Source organism: Ambystoma mexicanum, chromosome 10 (assembly GCF_040938575.1).
Source record: "Ambystoma mexicanum isolate Mex_15411 chromosome 10, UKY_AmexF1_1, whole genome shotgun sequence".
NCBI lineage: Eukaryota > Metazoa > Chordata > Amphibia > Caudata > Ambystomatidae > Ambystoma > Ambystoma mexicanum.
In genome coordinates, this window is record NC_090932.1 from 421,818,033 (window position 1) to 421,835,707 (window position 17,675).

A 17,675-nucleotide genomic window follows, 5' to 3' on the forward strand; every position below is an offset into this window, starting at 1 on the left:
CACAGCTGCTCTAGCTGCTGGAATAATACTTCTACATTCAGTTTCTAGTCACTGGCATCCAAAAAATATCGGGAGTCTAGTCCTCCACTATGTTGAGAGTCCCTTGTAGGTACTCGGCTGTCACTGAAGTCCCTGATTGCAGGCAGTAGTGTCAGAAATCCTTTGCTAGTTCCGCTAGGAGCTTGGACTTCGGACCTCCTAGGTGATTTATATATTTGACTGCTGAGATGTTGTTGATGCCCCTTATCTTCCTGGCTGGTAATTCTAGCGTTGCTGTTCTGGTGTCTACTATGAAATCTATCCTCTTTGTCGGGATGCTGCTAGATTTCTCCTGGTTCACTAAAAATCCCAGTGAGGAGATTAGGTCTTTCACCTATTCCGTCTGGTATCGGAGGGTTTCCCTGTCATCTGCTAGCAATAAAATGTCATCCAGGTAAATGATGATATGGATCCCCTTCACCCTGATAGCTACTGCTATTGGTCTCATGAGTTTTATGAAGCCCCATGGGACTGATGCTAAACCGAATGTCATTGTTGTGTATTGCCAGTATTGTTAGACCCAGCAGAATGCTAGGAATGCTAGGAAGGTACGCATCCTTTAGGTTGATCCTTGAGAGCCAGTCTCCTTCTATTATGGTGTCTTGCAGTTGGTGAATCCCTTCCATCTTGAAGTGGTGGTATGTCACCCAACTGTTTAGTTCTCTCAAATATATCACTGGCCTCACTTTTTCTTTCCTGTGGACTTATAAACCTTGGGGTCCTTACACATGGTTTGAAGGCTTTATTCTGCACTACTTGCAGCAGCTTGCTGTTAAACTCTCTCTCTCTCTCCACCTGGGAACATGTGTATTGGAGGGGGGGGGGGGGTGAATCTGGTGTGGTTCTTGGATGAACTTTAGTTGCAGTCTGTTGGCTGTCTGCAACACCCATGCGTTGCTGGAAAGTGCATGCCTGTTTTGCCAAAATTGCTGTGTCCTCCCCCCACTGGTGGGTATGTAATGTGTCTCACCTGTGGGGAAGCTCTGTCCTCTTCCCATTCCTCTTCCTCGCTGCCCTCTCGGGAACCGACCTCTGGTGGGGAAGAAGTTTATTCTCCCAATAATGGGCTCTACTGTTCTGAGGCCTCTGTGTGCCTTGATAGTGACTGGTCGCTCGGCCTCGATAGCGACCAGTCCTGTTGAAAACCTTGTTAGGGAATATCTTTCTAATAGAGGCTTTTACCTTTTCTACCGAGGTGTATGTCCCTACAAATCTTCCAATCTCCTTCCTGAAGGTTTCTCCGAAGAGAAGACCTTGGACTGCTACACCTGCCTCATAGGGGGCTAGGTCTCCTAGTTTGGAGTCTATCTTCAACAAGAGTCGTCGTCTCCTTTCTGAGAAGATTGCACATTTGCGTACCCCAGCAGAAATACTGCTCTTTGTGGCCAGTTTGCTAGGGCCTCTTGTTCTGCTTCCTCTCCTGTTTCTCTGGATCGCTCTGCTAAATCCATGATCTTGGCGAGCAGCCCGGCGAGATCCAACACCTTCTCCTGACAACTCTTCCAGGATCTGTCTATCCCTTCAGGGGGTCTCTAGATGTCTTAGACACAAATGCTAGCATCTTTGGATATAGTTCAGGAGCTTCCGCTACCTTGCCTGCCAGCTCTGGTCTTGGGCATTCTGATCTCATGCGTTGCCTCACTTCATTCTGTAGTGCTTTTCGCAGTCATGTATTTGGCTTCTCTCGGGGATGGCTGCCAGTCCAAGGACATGGGATTTCTAATGTTCTCTGGTTCAAACATTTCTGAGATCTCTTCATTATCTTGCAGGTACTTCTCTTTCCTTAATCTCTTACCCTTTGGGGGTTCTAACTCTTCTTCTTCTGTTCTCTCTTCTTCTGCTTTTGAAGCATGTGAAGTTTCTGGTGACTCTTCTTGAGAGTCTATTTCCTTATTTCCCATCTTGTTCTCCCCTGGGGCGGCGGTCGTGAGGCTTGGCACCACTGACTTATGCAGAAAAGCGTCTCTTAACTTATTGAAGGCATTGGTAGCCTCTTAGACCTCTTTGTCTGCCCCATAGCGGCGCCCCTGGGGGTCAGAATAGGCCTTCCTCTTCCGGGTCTCAGTACACCCCTGTGGACCTCCTTGTGGGGTCCTAGTGGATGTGCTCTCTGTTTTCTCAGTGCTTTTGTCCTTCTGACTCAAAAAATGTCTATTGTAGCCAATCTGTCTTGCAGGGGTTTTACCCTTCGGCCACTGCTTCCACTAGCAAGCTCCCCAGTACTTCTCCGAAGCTGTGAGCTAGGTCTTCTGCCTGCTCCTCCTCGCTCCATTCATATTTTGACATTTTAACTGTCTGGGTGCTTGTGTCTTTACCTGTGTGCAGGTTGCGTGGTACATCCACTGCTGCGCTATGGTGCTATTCTTTGTGGTCAGCGACTTATTAGTCTAGTCTGGCCATTAATGTCCTTCCCTGCATTATGAGGGGTCTGGGCTCAGTCCCTCCCTTCGTGCTGGGAGGCTGCAGTGTGATCTGCACTGCACATTACTTTGAACTCCTTTGTTTATGTGTATACAGGAGTATGCGACCCCTCCCCGCTTATTTGAACTCCTTTGTTTATATGTATAGGTGTATACAACCTCTCCCTTTATCGGAAGATTGAAGCGCGAGCCACGCTCTTATCTGCTCGTAATGCTGCTGCCTTTCGCTCCGGGTTGCCGTGTAATGCTGGTCGCTTCCTTGGGAGCCACATTGATGACAGCACTCACAGGCTCCGCCCCCCCGAGGGAGGGGGCTGTTGCACTCTCTTCTGATTGCACGGTTTCTGGCTCGACTCCCTGGACGTGTCAGTAGTGTGACACGGCACTGCGCCGCCTCCGAAAATGTCGTTTTTTAAAAATTGGTAAAAAGTTAGATTTTGTTGAAACTGCCGAAGAGAGGAATACATAGAATTTGAAGCATAATTCTCGCCTCCGGTCTTGACATAGAATCACGTTTCACAGTACTACACAAGACTCAGTGCTGCTCCGAGTCGAGTGTGTCTGATTCTGTTTTTTCATGTGGATTAAACTTTGACCCCATACTGATTTTAGTACAAAAGAAAAAACATGCAACTAAATAAAATAAAATGCACACAGAGCATGAAACGGTTACACAAACCTGTGAATTGATCAAAAGTGTGACTGTGGACTAGTACCCAAAAAGCTGCGTTGGAGCTGTAAACCTGTGCTATTGTTATACAGGGTACACCTGACATGGCTACACCACACGGCAAGGGTTTTTTGCAGCTCCAGCGTAGATAAGCTTTAACATATACTCCTACTTCACATGCCGGTACTAGCCCACTTGTTCGCAGGTCCATTTGTTCAAGTTTTATTTTACACATTTTGCTGCAACTGTAGATGGGTGTTAGGTTTAGGTATTTTGTCAAGAAGGGGCGTGGGGCGATTGTGGAGGTCTCTCCATGTATTTCTTTGTAGTGAAATGTGTAAAAAACAGATTTCCTCGACGAAAGATCAATGAACCCACATGCCAGGTGATATTCTGCTGCTGTTTGGGGAGAGGGAACTAAACATCTCATCAACTCCGAGTGAACATCAGCTTCAATCCCATACTGCATACAATATGTTTATGTTTAATTTGTCAAGATTAAACAAAATCATCAAAATAAATTACAATAAAATAAATTACACAAGGCTAATTCAAAAAGCAGTTGGTGGAGCTGAACCAAGCACCCAGACACTGCTCCTTATTCAGATGCCCATTTCCTAACCTTCACAATTCAATTCAACACCCCTGAATCCCATGGAAGCATATAACCCATCCTCTTACATCACCCTGTTCTTTGCTCAGGCAAAACCTTGCACACCAGCAGCGTGGATCCCACCTAGCACCACACAGGCGAGACAGCAGAGAGGCGCAATTATTTTCTTTCTAGGCAAAAAAGAAAGAAACCAAAGGTCACTCAATGATATAGTATGTCTCGGTTGAGGCAAGGTTCATCGCGTGTTGGTGAATATTCAAAATCTTGATGCCAAGTACTGCAATTGAAGCATTAATAGGAAGCACCTGGGCAGTTGGATGTATATTACACATATCTATAATTTGTTTTACATGGAGTCATATATCACTATACAAAGAAAAATATATCTCAGTGCTGTGTACTACAATAGGGCTCAAAATCCTGTTGAAAGTGCAGAATTATTAATAGCCCAGAACTGCCAGAGGCCACCACTAGTGCTGGAACAGTTTGCATACCTCATCAATTTCATCGTTCTGTCTTTTGCATTAGAAGTGCTCGAGCATCTGCTTAAATGTTCTATTTATAAGGATGAGCAGAGCAGCGATAGTAAATGAAGCAGGCCGTGATGCGAACTGCTGTTGCATTGCCTAAAATGCATGCCATCACCATTTCCAAATGAACTGTAGTTATACGCATGCTTGTTGAGGCAAAGTTTGTCACTGTGGGCTTGGTCTTTCCTTTCTAATAAGTTATGACACAGGATCCATTTTGCAGATGAGCTGCACTAGCCTAGGGTTTGGGAGAGCACCATCCTAGGGCTTGGGAGGGCTAAATCCCACAATTTCTGGCAGAAGGCGATATCCACCCTGACTGGGCTGGGCTTCATTACAAGTTTGCCGGGCCGGACACAAGGGTGCCGGCAAGCTCACCTGCACCCTTGTTTCCGGATCGGCAAACTCTGAGTCTGCCTGCCGTGGCCGCTGTGTCCGACAGGCCTCACCCTGCTGGGCGCTGTGGCCATGGTAAGCAGACTGTTCACAGAAGCACCAGCACAGTTGCTAACGGTGCCGGTGCTTCCGTGTCCCCACTTATGGGAATGGGACTTACAATTCACCAGTGCCTGACCACCCGGGCCGCAGGACTCTTAATGAGCCGGTGGCACCGGGAAGTCAGGAACCGGAAAAATATTACTGGTCTGGCGGCAAACCGCCAGTAGCACCAGCAGGGTTACTGCCGGACCCGCAATGAGGCCCACTGTCAAATTCCTCACATCGGAGAGACTTGTAGGTACTTAGGTTTAAACCATCATTAACGTGACTGCAGCAATCGTACAGTGGCAGAAGAGCAAAGCCTGCCCACGCAATAGCAGTAGACCCACTATGATGAAGCTAAAGGCTTACCTGCTGGGCTTAGCTTTTAAATGTCCCGTTCTTTTAGTACTAGCCTTGCTTTGTTTAACTAAATAGACTGTGATTTGGGGGTGAAAGATGCATCGAATTGGCCAAAAAGAGGAGTAATATCTATTGATTGTCCTGGACTCAAGGGGTGGCGGACTCAACAGCGCAATAGGCATAATGGTCCCACTCACTACCAGCTTGCAAAGCTGCCATCCAGCCCCCCCCCAATATGTTGAGGCTGGTGCTGCCCCTGATTTGGAGCCAAAAACACATTCAAATTAATACTAAATAATGCCAACTAACATCACCCCTGCTTTGACAATATAGAGTTATAGAGTCGAGTCAACTATGAAGAAGAGAAAGGTAGACATCTGGTATGGGTGAATAGCTATTATTATTGTGAACGCTTTACTGAAAACACAGCGCACCCCACTGGTGACATTACAGTGATAGCAGCTCATATTTTGCCCCTTTTAAAATGGAGGAAAACGCAGACATTTTTCTAAATGTCATTACATTTTTGCACAATATTATCCTTTCCTGAACCCAGAACCCTTTATGTAGTTAAATAACGAGTCTGATTTGTTCTCTTGATTACATTATAGCAGGCACAGATTTTGAAATCCATGTATTAACATGCATTGGCATCTTCCATCAGCCTTCATTTCAATCAAAGCAGTGTCTACACAGTCAACTATCTGAGAAGAGGTCAGGAAACTTGAGCGCCAATTGAGGAACCTTCTATCATCATTCATAGGGCCTCATCATGAGTTCTGCAGTGCGGTACAAAACGGGTGCTTATTAATAACGACCACTTTTTTGGGCGGTAACAGAATTACTGCTGCTTTTTCTGCACCACTGAATTCCAAAGAATCAATGGATTTAGAGACTCAAATTACTGTTTGTTGTAAATCTGCCAAAAGTATCCTTGATGTCCTATTGAATTCAAAAATGGGGATTTATACCACCATACCACCATTTATAATCTAGTGCTAATGCCATGAGACCAAATGGCAGTAACTATAAAGACTTATGGTGTTCAGCAGATTTACCACTGATTTACTGCCAAATTCCTAAGGAGGATTAAAGTCTCTGCTATTATTATGGTTCATCCATTGTTCAGTAACTCAGCCCCTTCAAAAATGACAGGCCATCCCTTGTATGAATGATGCTCCTTGAATAATTAATGGTCATCCTTTGTTCTCAAGCTGATCCTTAATTAATTCTTAGGGAGCATTCCTTGTACGAATAAAAGTTGGGCCTTGAAAAATTAAGGCTCATCGCTTGAAAGAAAGCTGATCCTTGAAATAGTTCTATGTGTCATCCCTTGTACAAAACGTTTCCTTGCATGAGTGTTAAGGACTATCCATAGTAAAAACAAAAGCTGCTCCTTGAAATTGTAAGGCTCATCCCTTGTAAGAAAGCTTGTCCTTAAAAAATTAAGGGTCATCTCTTGTGTCACATCTGATATTGAAATGATTGTAAAGGAGCCTCCCTTGTATGAATGAAAGCTGCTCTTAGACATTGAGGAAAGCTGTTCCTTGAAAAATGAAGTTTCCTCTGTTGTACAAAATATGCCTTGCATGAAATCTGCTCCTTGCAAAATTAACAGTCATACCTTGAATGAAAGCAGCTCATTGAAACATTGGTAAGGTTCATCCCTCTGGATGAACGAAAGCTGCTATAGGGAACATTAAGCATCATCCCTTGCAAGGAACCTGCTCTTTGAAAAAAGCAGGGTCATTACTTGCACAAAAGCTGCTCCTTGAATAATTGTTAAGGGACATCCCTTATGTGTATGGAAGCTGCTCCTAAAAAAATTAACAGTCATCCCTTCTAACAACGCTGCTTCTTGAAAAATGAGGGGGCAGCAATTATACACAAGCTGTTCCTCAAATGATGATCAAGGAACATCTCTTGCAAGAACGAAAGTCACTCCTTGTAAAATGAAGGGTCATGCCTTGTACAAAAGATTTGGTCTGCAATTTGTTGATGTATCCTAGAAATAAAATGTATGTGTTTATTGTAGTTCTGCAGGATTTTTATATTTTTTTGTCCTGTTCTTATTTTTTAAGATGTTTTACAGCCTAACATAATAGTAGACGTAGACTGGTGTAATTAGAAATTGGAGTGACTTTAATTGACAGAGCTAATTCAAGACTTTTCAAATCTATTTGAGCTTAAAGGATTGAAGTGTCTTGAATTCGACTGAGCCAAGTCACTAGACAAAAGTGTACTACGACTGTGTAAATGCTAAAGTCAATTTAAAGCTCTCCGAACCATGTTATAGTGCAATTGATTCGAGTCCTTTTGAGTATGCTTGAGATTAAATCCATTGTTGGTCCCGATGGTAAAACATAAACTGTGGTAGAAGTCGCAAAACACTTTGAATCACTATAGAGTGATTCAAACATCTCAAGAGAAGGTTCACGAAAAGCTTTTCCATCACTAGTACTGTGCAATATTATAAGCATACACAGACATATGAACAGCAATAGACAAGTGATGTGTAATGTTACGAACAAGCACAAGCAGATCCACTAGGCTATTGCAGCCTGTAATTGAATATTTTGTGGCATAAAAACGCACATTTTGTTGGATAAAATTGCATTTATTGGAGCATGTTTGCAGCACATTTTGTTTTGGCTGGAGGATATAAGATTGAAGAGGCAGTTTGTGTGGCTACAAGAGGGCCAGGTTGTAATTAATTGCACCTTTTGTATCAATTTAATAGGAAAAGTCCCAGATGCCCCAGCCTTCACAAAACTGTGTTTGACTTGCTCTACTTTTTTGCTGAAGGTGCATACCTATTATATGCTATTGACTTCATTGTAATTGTGAATGGTGATAATATTCTCCCTCTATGTTCTAAAATCCTGCAAGCACCTACACACCCCACTCACCAACATCCCTCTCACTCACCAGTTCTCCATCACAACTTACACTCCCAAACCTCTCATTCTGCCAGTCATGTGCCTACTCATGTTATCTGTCACACTGACAAGTCGCACCTCACACTCCGCAGTCCCTGCTGCACTCCCAACCATGCTCCCAACTCAGACCTTATGCTCCCCAGTTCCTCCTGCAGTATACAGTCCTTCATTCTTTCTCGCTCCTGCTGCATCCTGCATCCTTTCTTCAATTCTCGCGCACTCTTCTCCCATCCTTGCTTTCAATCTGCAGCTCACTGCTTCTTTCCAGAAAACAGCACCCTCTCTCCTTTGCGGCTCATCGATCCTCCTATAGCATACCACCCCACCTCTGGCCTACTCCACCCTCTTCACTGTCTTGCCCGGTGCTTCCTTCTCTAGCCAACTACTCGTCTTCTGCTTTCTTGCCCGTCACTCCCAATCTGCCCATTGCTCCCCCAAGCAGATGCATGGTGCTGCCTTAGTTTTCTCATATTAAAAAGTGCATCCTGTCTGTGAATTCATGCAGCACTTTTAAATGCACAGAAATGGCCCCTGATTTGCACAACTGCGCAAACAGATGGAAAAGGCCTCCTAAAGGTGTGCATTAAAGATACACCCATTCAGATGCCCTTTGTGGTTGGGGCTGCTTCTTTTGGAGGAAGCCATGAGATGTGTTACTGCGCCTTACCACTTGTGTCAAAAAATTGTTTTTAAATGCTGCTTTTTTGGGTCTCATCGCTAGTTTGTGGTATCTCGGAGGTAAATCCGCTGAGAAACCATCAAACAGATTTACCTTTGCCGCCACTTGGTCCGGTGGAATTACCACTGGATTACAAGTGGTGATAGGCGGTGTTAGTCATCCATTAATTGGAGTACATAGGACTCCATGGGGATTTTGGCGGAATTACCGCTGATGGTAATTCTGGCAATTTTGCAATTTTTTGGTCGGAAGGGTGGCAGATTTACCTCCAGCTCTTAGGTGAGGTGAATCCTCCTCCTCTTCACCATACTCGTAGTTGGGCAGTGCAGTAACAAGATTCCGGCTGTCTCACTCCAATTTTTACCACATCGCCCAACTTTTAATGAAGCAGAAATGTGTCTCTTATTGTAAAAAGATGCCTGTATTTATCTGTGTTTTTTGCGGCATATTGTGTGATCGCGAAATCGTGATAAGCTGGAGGGGCTGAATAAGCTGAAAACCTTTAATGAGCAGTATTACAAGCAAACATAACCATACGTATAAGCATAATACTTGTAATGGTTACTTTTACAAACAAAATTAAGGAAACAAATAAGCAGAGCACTTGCAATGTGAAATACAATGATCAATCATATCAAATAAAGATAGCTGAATAGACAGCTAGATTGATAGATCTAAAGATAGATATTATTAGGAAATATTTACAGCTGTGTTATGAATACTGCTATAACACCCCAGCAGACTCGCGCGCGTGCGTGCGCACACACACACACACACACATACACACACACACACACACACACACACACATACACACATCCCAACACATGACTGAGGAATATTACATATAATGAAACATTGACAGTCATGTCATGAATATAAATGACTAGCTGGGGCTCGAAAGGTCTTCGAAAGTACTTAGACCAAAAAGCAGACGGATTCTGTCTCAACTTGCATTCAATCGTCACAAAGACAATTCTAGTAGAAAAACAATTAAAAAAGAGCTAGCATTACTACTAATAAAGAGGTAAATTGTAGAAAGCATGTGAATGTCAAAGTTAACATGAAAAAACAAAGTCAATTACACTTAAGCAATAAACCCCAATAGGCGGCGGTATTACCAAGTCAGGTAATCCTTGGTGGTCGAGCTATAAACCTTAGTGAAGAGGGGGCCTCAAGGTTAGCCCCGTGGAATAACATTTAGGGATTTATAAATATAAGACTCCTGGCATGTTTTACAGACAACTTAAAAAAAATGTAATGTTGAGAAATTAAGTGTTTGCCGTTTCTCAAGCTAAAAAAAGCTGTAACACAACATGGCTGCCAAGTACAAGGGAGAAGGGAACTACTTCTAGTACCTTCTCCCATTTCATGGCGGCCAATAGCATGACAGGGAAGTGTCATTAAAGGATATTGACAATCCAGGTAAGTGGGGTGGGGGTGGGGATGGAGGAAGTGGGCAAGGGAGTTGGACATTTGGATTGGAGGTGGGGGAAGAGGAGCACTTACCTGCTGTCCGGGTGGCAGGGAAGATGGTGGCCTCCCACTTTGGAGGATGCTTGGAATGAGGGATTTACAAAGAAGTATATACACTGTTCCAAGCTTCCTGATTGACTGAGAGGTACCATGAGCCCCCACCATTGTGCTAATACAAATTAAACCTTATTTATTTATTTATTTATTTATTCGCATTTGTTTAGCGCACATGCAGCCCAGAGGCATCGTGGCGCTTGTTACAGATATGATTTGTTGTACATACATTGAAGTCATTTATTAGTTGCATGAGAAGATTGCAGCTATGAGAAATGGCTAGTTGTGCATACATTGAAATCATTACTTAGTTGCAGGAAAGCGAGAAATAGCTACAGGGAGGAAGAGGGAGAGGAGATCAAAGAGGAGAGCGAGGCGAACTAGAAGAGGAATTAGTTAAACAAGATAGTTTTCAGCTCTTTTCGGAAGGCAATGAGAGAAGTTTCTGCTCTGAGTGTGCTAGGTAGTGCGTTCCATAGCTTAGGGGCAATGTAGGGGAAGCTTATTCCTCCTGCTCTAGCTCGTTTGATGCGTGGGACCCTGAGCTGGTTGGAGTGGCATTGCCTAGTTGGTCTGGAGGAGCGAGATCTGACTAGGGTGTCAGACAGGTAGGAGGGTGCGGTCAGGTTGATACACTTGTGTGCAGTGGTGAGTATTTTGAAAGTGATGCGATCTTTGACAGGTAGCCAGTGTGCTGCCTTTCTGGCTTGTGCAATGTGGTTCCTTTTTGGTATATTGAGAGCTGCTCTTAGAGCATTATTTTGTGTTGTTTGGAGTTTAATGAAATTGGAATTGGAGGTGCCAGCTAGTAACGCATTACAGTAATCTAGTTTAGCTCCAATGGTGGCTCTGGCGATAGAGAGGCAATTGTCTTTGGTTAGGAAAGGTTTGATGGCATTGATGAGCTTAGTGCTCAGAGCGGAGGCAGAGACAATGGAGTTGACTTGTTTGTCCATGGAGAGTGTAGCGTCAATGTGTACTCCTAGTGTTTTTACAGAGGGTAGAACTGGGATGATGCAATTGTCTATGGAGAAGTTGGTGTATAGTGGGTCTAGGTTAGTGAGTGAGGATTTTTGACCAAGGATGAGAATTTCGGTCTTGTCTCCGTTAAGACATAGGCCGTTTGTGGCCATCCAAGCTTGGATGGTGGCGTAAATGTTCTGGAGGGTGGCTGTGTCCTGATGGTAGAGTCCTGTGAGTGGTAGGATAAACCTTAATTAACTAAACTGATTCAACCAACCAATCAATAGATGTTTATCGTTATAAGTACCATAAGACCTCATACAATGCACACTTGCTGGAACTTCAGGGCATCCTCACATCTTTTCGCCCTGTATCCTCCTCTCGGGTGGCCAGGCCATCACTTTTGGGTCCTGACCCTGCAGGTGGATATGTGAGGGAGGATCACCTGGGTGCAGGAGACTTAGGGACTTAGGGAGTGGGGAGAGGACATGCTTAGGTGGGACATGGCATCCCCAATTTCTTTTGTATAACTAACTGTTCATCCCTCAAGCCTTTGTAGGCTATTGTCAGCCCTTTTGCCATTCTTCCCTCCAAAATATCCCCAAGAAACACCAGCTGTGTACTGGTATGGGGAAGAGAACAACTAGGAAGACACATCCTCATTTTTTTAGAGACAAACACATAGCCTCATTTTGTTAATACAGACACATATGAGTCTCAGCTGTGCACTGGAATGAGGAGGAGGACAGCATGAGTAAGGCAGAACTACTGTACTAATAGTGAGGGGTCCCGTCTTTCCTACACTCATCATGGTGCTGGGAACTTTAAAAACCAACATCTTTTTAGAAATTGGGTCAGCTGTGGAGGCCGAGGCAGCAGCTGGGAAGGCAACTCCAGATCAGCTGTTTGGCACCTGAGCGCTCGGGACCCAGTTACAGATGTAGAGTTTATGCAGCAGGAAGTGAAGCTAAGGAATGCTGGAGGCTGGTAGCAGACTGCGAGAGGGAGACTGGCGCGACCGAGGGAAGCGGTCGCAGAATCCTGACTGCAAGTGGAGCATCACTGGGGAGCAATGCCATGAAGAGCCACTGGGAGAGAAAGCGAAGTACTGCACGGGAAAGTGAAAAACCCACGGCGGCTGAGACCTTGCAGCGCTGTAAGCTCCAACCGGTGAGTGTGAGAAACACCGGGCTGGTAGGCAAACATGCAATGAACATTTTTTGGAAAACCAAACAAAATTAAAACCTATACAAGAACCTTTGAATACTGAACAGAGCAATTACAAGTACTTTTGAATAGCGAACAAACTGCAAGTCATGAGCAGTACTTTTGAATGCTGAACCCTAAAAGCTAGTTTTGAGCACTTGTGAATGGAGTGAAAGAAAGGTGGTGAAATTAAACCATGAACTGCATTTTTTGAAACAAACATATTGGCGAAGTCAAGAGAATACCTAGAAGGGTATGGTATAAGAAACAAAGTATTGGCCAAAACCAAAAGAGTTAAAGGAACTGCATGTTATAAGGAAACCTACATTGGCAAGAGCCAGGAGAATACAAGAAGGTGTATCAAATGCATGGTGGCCAACCAAGCCATCGTACAGCGTCAGAAGAATATGACAGAGGTGTAGGGAAATATTGTTGATGACAAGCAGGTAAGAAAGAGGGTATTAGTTGCATGACCTGTAATGTGTGGTCCGACAACTGTGCCTAGACCAAGTGCCCCCCCCTGTATGGAGAAGCCACTGAAAGTATCCGTAAAGAAGATTGTGTTCTACAACAACCTCTTAGGTGATTTTGAAGTTAAGACATTGAACTGCATATTTAAACTAATGAAAAGAACCAACATCAAAACAGCTGGGAAGCGTCCCAAGGAACTGTGATGTTTTTTGGAAAAGCTGGAAGATTTGAACTCTCAGGAAAGGGAACCCCAGTGTCTTGTGAACTGTTTTGAACTTGGGGAAGGGGAAGCTGATTACAAGGCAAAAGCTGGAAGAGGTTTTGAATATTTTATTTTGAACACTACTAATTTTGATACTGACATTCCTTACACAGTGTCTACAGTAAGTTGTAAGGGCAAGAATAGGTTTTGGACACAGACATACATTTGATTTGGGCTTCCTGACCCAGACTATCCTTAGTTTTCTTTAGGTAGGGAAATCCCACCTTAGCATAGGGCAAGTTAGGCCTTAATCCATCCTGCTTTTTCAATTAATAAAACATGTATGAACCAAACTTGAACCTGCTGTCTGTGCTTAGTTCTTGATGCCTTCACAAAAGCAACACACACTTTTAATATTGGAGAGATTAATATAAAAACAATCATAAAATCAATTGTATTATATCATTAAATTCCAATAGAAAAGACAACTCCAAAAGTGTCATTCACACAGTCAGTAGATTATCCCTCTTTACAACTACCATTGAGATATTCGATGTTATTTTACTGTAGCATCCTACTATATGTGGAATGTTAAAGTCGTACATGGAATCTAGAACCTAAGAGAAAGGTGCAGAACTGTGGTGTCAGTTGAGAGGGAGCCATAGAAGAATCCGGTGGGTTGTACTTGTAGCTCATAGTAAAATACAAATATCCACTAACCTGTGTTGTGGATCTTTTCAGTTACGCTGAGTGAGGTTGTACATTTTGGATGATTGATCTCATAGTTCTGCAGGCTCAAATCAAATACTGTGATGTATGCCATATTTTCAACACTGATTCCTATTGATAGCAAAAAGACAGGTTGTGCCCCGTTGATCTAATGTTATTAGATCGAAACATTGGAAAAATATATTTATTTCTAAGTGGGGAATAGGTGGAGCAGAAGGAAAGCAAGTGCTGGATGTTTTCTTCATTAGTTTGTCATCATCACTAGCCCTTCTTTCTCATTGTTCTTCTATTTACTTATAAAATACCGCTGGAGTAGGATCCCTATATGACATTTTAAGAAAAGCAATTTGGTTTCACTCTCCTCCTTCAAGGATGCAGAGAGAGTTTGGGCCAGTAGTTTTCCTTTCTAGATAGTTATTGATTAAACCTGAAATGGTTGCGGTTGCTAATTTACATGCCAAAACCACTCTTCATAGGCTGTTTTGACTACCATCTTGGTTGGTAGACTGCAAATCTGATGGTTTAAAGGGCGTTCCCACAGAAGATCCACTCCTTTTTCTAATTTAAACACAATATAGCTGAACCAGGGAAGATGATGGGAAGCAAGTTGTGATAATAGATCAATACATTCTACCCATTAAGGATCAGGCAGTCTCTGGACCACAAGTTACACCAGCACAATAATGGTCTTAAGATGGCTTAATTCTGTATACCGCTAGTTCCAGCAAAAGAGGTAGATTAGGTGCACTTATTGGCATTTGTAATAATGTTTTTTGGCAGTTTAGAATGGCTAAGCTTTGGGGGCTATCATGTCCATACACCTCTGACCCATAAAGGGCTGGTTACTGTGCGTTGGATTGATAGATTTCCACTTTTTTTATAACAGTTTTCCCTCCATATTGTTTAGAGAAAGCATTTAGGGCAGCTCCCATATCTGGTGGTGAAAATCAAGTACATTTTTATAATTTGCTGAGTCCATTAACCCTTCTCATCCATACACACTCCCAGGTAGTCGCAGTAGTCCACCATTTCCAACTTTGAGTCCTTTAACTGAATATTGATATTTTTCATCAATTGTCTGGTCCATCATATTGGTTGTACTGATTTCCAATCCAATCCTTTCACAATGGGAATCCAAACCAGCCAAGGCATCTTGGAGGCCTGTCAAAGTTGCACTGAGAGGACGTGCATCATCTGCTGAAAGCTGTATAACAATTGCTCCGCCGCCAATTCTTTTTTTTTAAATTAATTAATTTATACATTTTTTGTAACACCCAAACCCAGGGGTTTCACAGTGTTTGGCACAATAGCAGAAACATAAAGTGATATATATTAGTCGTACTTATCAAAGAGCCAAGATTGTAAGAGTTTAAAAAAAAATATGTATGATTGTTGATTTCTGAGTGGAGGTGGAAAAGAGTTCCAAAGGGTGGAAGCAATAACAGAAAAACTGGGGCCTCCAGTTCTTTTGCTCTTGAAGCATGGGGTGATCAGCAAGATGCTAGAGTTGGATCTTAGAGAATGCACTGGGAGATAGAGATGCGCTGAGATAGAGATGTGCTTCCTTGTAGATATACTGATGAGACAATGCTTGGGGTATCCATCTTTAGTACACTAAGGGCTTTTAGACCGCTAATTGAAGAAATAGATCCCAAAGAGGGGATGGTAATGCCACTGGGGCGATAGCTACAAGTGATATTTACGAACCCAAGTGAAGCGGCGGCTTTAACATAGCCCCGGGAGGATTACCAGACCGCTAATGCCCCCCTCACAGGGTTCTATTCCTATTAGTACCGCGGCATGTCGTACCGGGCTATTAATAGCATTTTTTATCGAGTTGGGAAATGCCATCGAGAAACAAAAGCAAAATAAATGGCCACCATGGATCGGGGAGAAGGGACTACATGTGGTTTGTTTTCCCTTTCTGTGGCAGCATTGAAAAAATAGAAAATTAAAGTAAACAAACAAAATGGCACCATGGAACGGGAGAAAGGACTACGTAGTATCTTCTCCCTTTCCATGGTGGCCGTGGAAGGAAGGAAAGAAATTCTGTGGGACTCGGTGCTCTGAACAGAGTGCTTCAGGTGAGTCTTTCCCGGTCAGGTAATGACCATGCAAAGGCCAATTGGATCATTTGGAAAAATCTGATTGACCCTCGCTGGGTAGTATTTATATACAGTCAACACAAGAGTGAGCCAAAACACAGTTCTGTTGGATACCTATTGCTTGTATACTCTCTCCACCCATGCCATATCTACACATATTTAACTCAGTACAAGTTTGCTACTGCAGTGAGAACATTTGAAGGCACACCTTGATCAGGGAGGGATTCACATGGCTTCTTTTTGGGTACTGCATCTTAGGCAACCCAAAGATCAACAAAGATGAAATGCAGGTGTTGGCTACACCGAAGAATACATTTTTGTTGGAGTTGGGGCAGCTGAAACACTTGGTCAGTGGTGCTTGTAACTGATCTAAAGCCTCATTGTAGGTTAGATAGGGCATGATTGTCAATGATCCAATTTCCAAAGCTTTGGACCAATAACTTCCCATAAACCTTGGCGCTTGCATCTTTTGACAAAATAAGTTTATAATTAAATGTATCGTTGGAATCTCTGTTCTCTGTATTCTCCAACGTCTTACTTGACTCCTTACTGGAAGTTGGCTGTCTGATGTATTAACATAATGAACTTTTTTGCATTGACAGATGTCATTCTTGAAAAAAACCTAGTTAGAAAACACACAGTGGTATAGCCAGGGGGTATAAACACAGGTGCAATACTTTCTCCGTGAATTTGAGCAAACTTCAATTGCATTTGTTTGGAATGCACTTTTCTCAGCTTCATTGGTGCCTGTTTTTAAGCTCTTATTGTCAGCGTCTGGAGCTGTCAAGAAAGGGAGTTGATGTCATGTGTCATACTTCCCTCTTGGCTTTATGACTGGGGATTGACTGTTTTTACTCGAGACTTTCAATTTTTGCAATCAGCATGTTCTCTTCTCTGATGGAAGTCATAACCATATAGGATCTCTTTGCCAACACAGGTGGAGAAAATGTGGAGATGGCTTTCCTTTTTTCCCCATGACCCCTGTGAGAAAGTCAATTTATAACAGTGCCAGGGAGATGGCAGCTAACTCAGGTTTGCTGTTACCCAGAGATCCTTTTCCAGACAGTCATTGTCCTACAGAAATCGTATGGGAGTTAATGGAATGGAATATCAGGCAGTTCCATTGGGGCCTTGCCGGTGACTGCCTGAGACTGTCCTTGCACTGATGCTTTACACAGCCTGCCTGTTTTGAGGACTTGCAGCACTCCTATTGCACTCCGGGGGTCCTCCTAGGCCCTGGGTTTTTGCATGCTATCTCCACCAGTGCTTTAGGCTGTCCTTGCTGCAAGCCCTTATGCACCATTGCTTAGCACTGTGCTACCTGTTTCTTAGGGTTTTATTGTGCTCTGTAGCACACTGGGGTTCCTCTTGGGTGGGTCGTTGTGTGCTATCTCCAACAGTGCCTCAGACTGCCCTTGGCACTAGCTATTATGGGACATCGCCAAGTGCTGTGCTACCCTTTTTTAAGGGCTGACTGTGCTCCTGTAGCACACTGGTGGTCCTCCTGGGTCTTGGATCCTTGTGCGTTGTCTCCACCAGTGCCTGAGACTGCCCTTTCCTCCCAACCTTATGCACCTGTGATTCATGTTGGACTACCTCTTTTAAGGGCTCACTGTGCTCCTGTAGCATGCCCGGTGGTCATTTGGCATCCTGGGTCCTTACGGGCTGTCTTCACCATGGCCTGCACCATCACCTACTGATATCCGTTAAGCGTCAGTACTTCGTGCTACCTGTTTTAA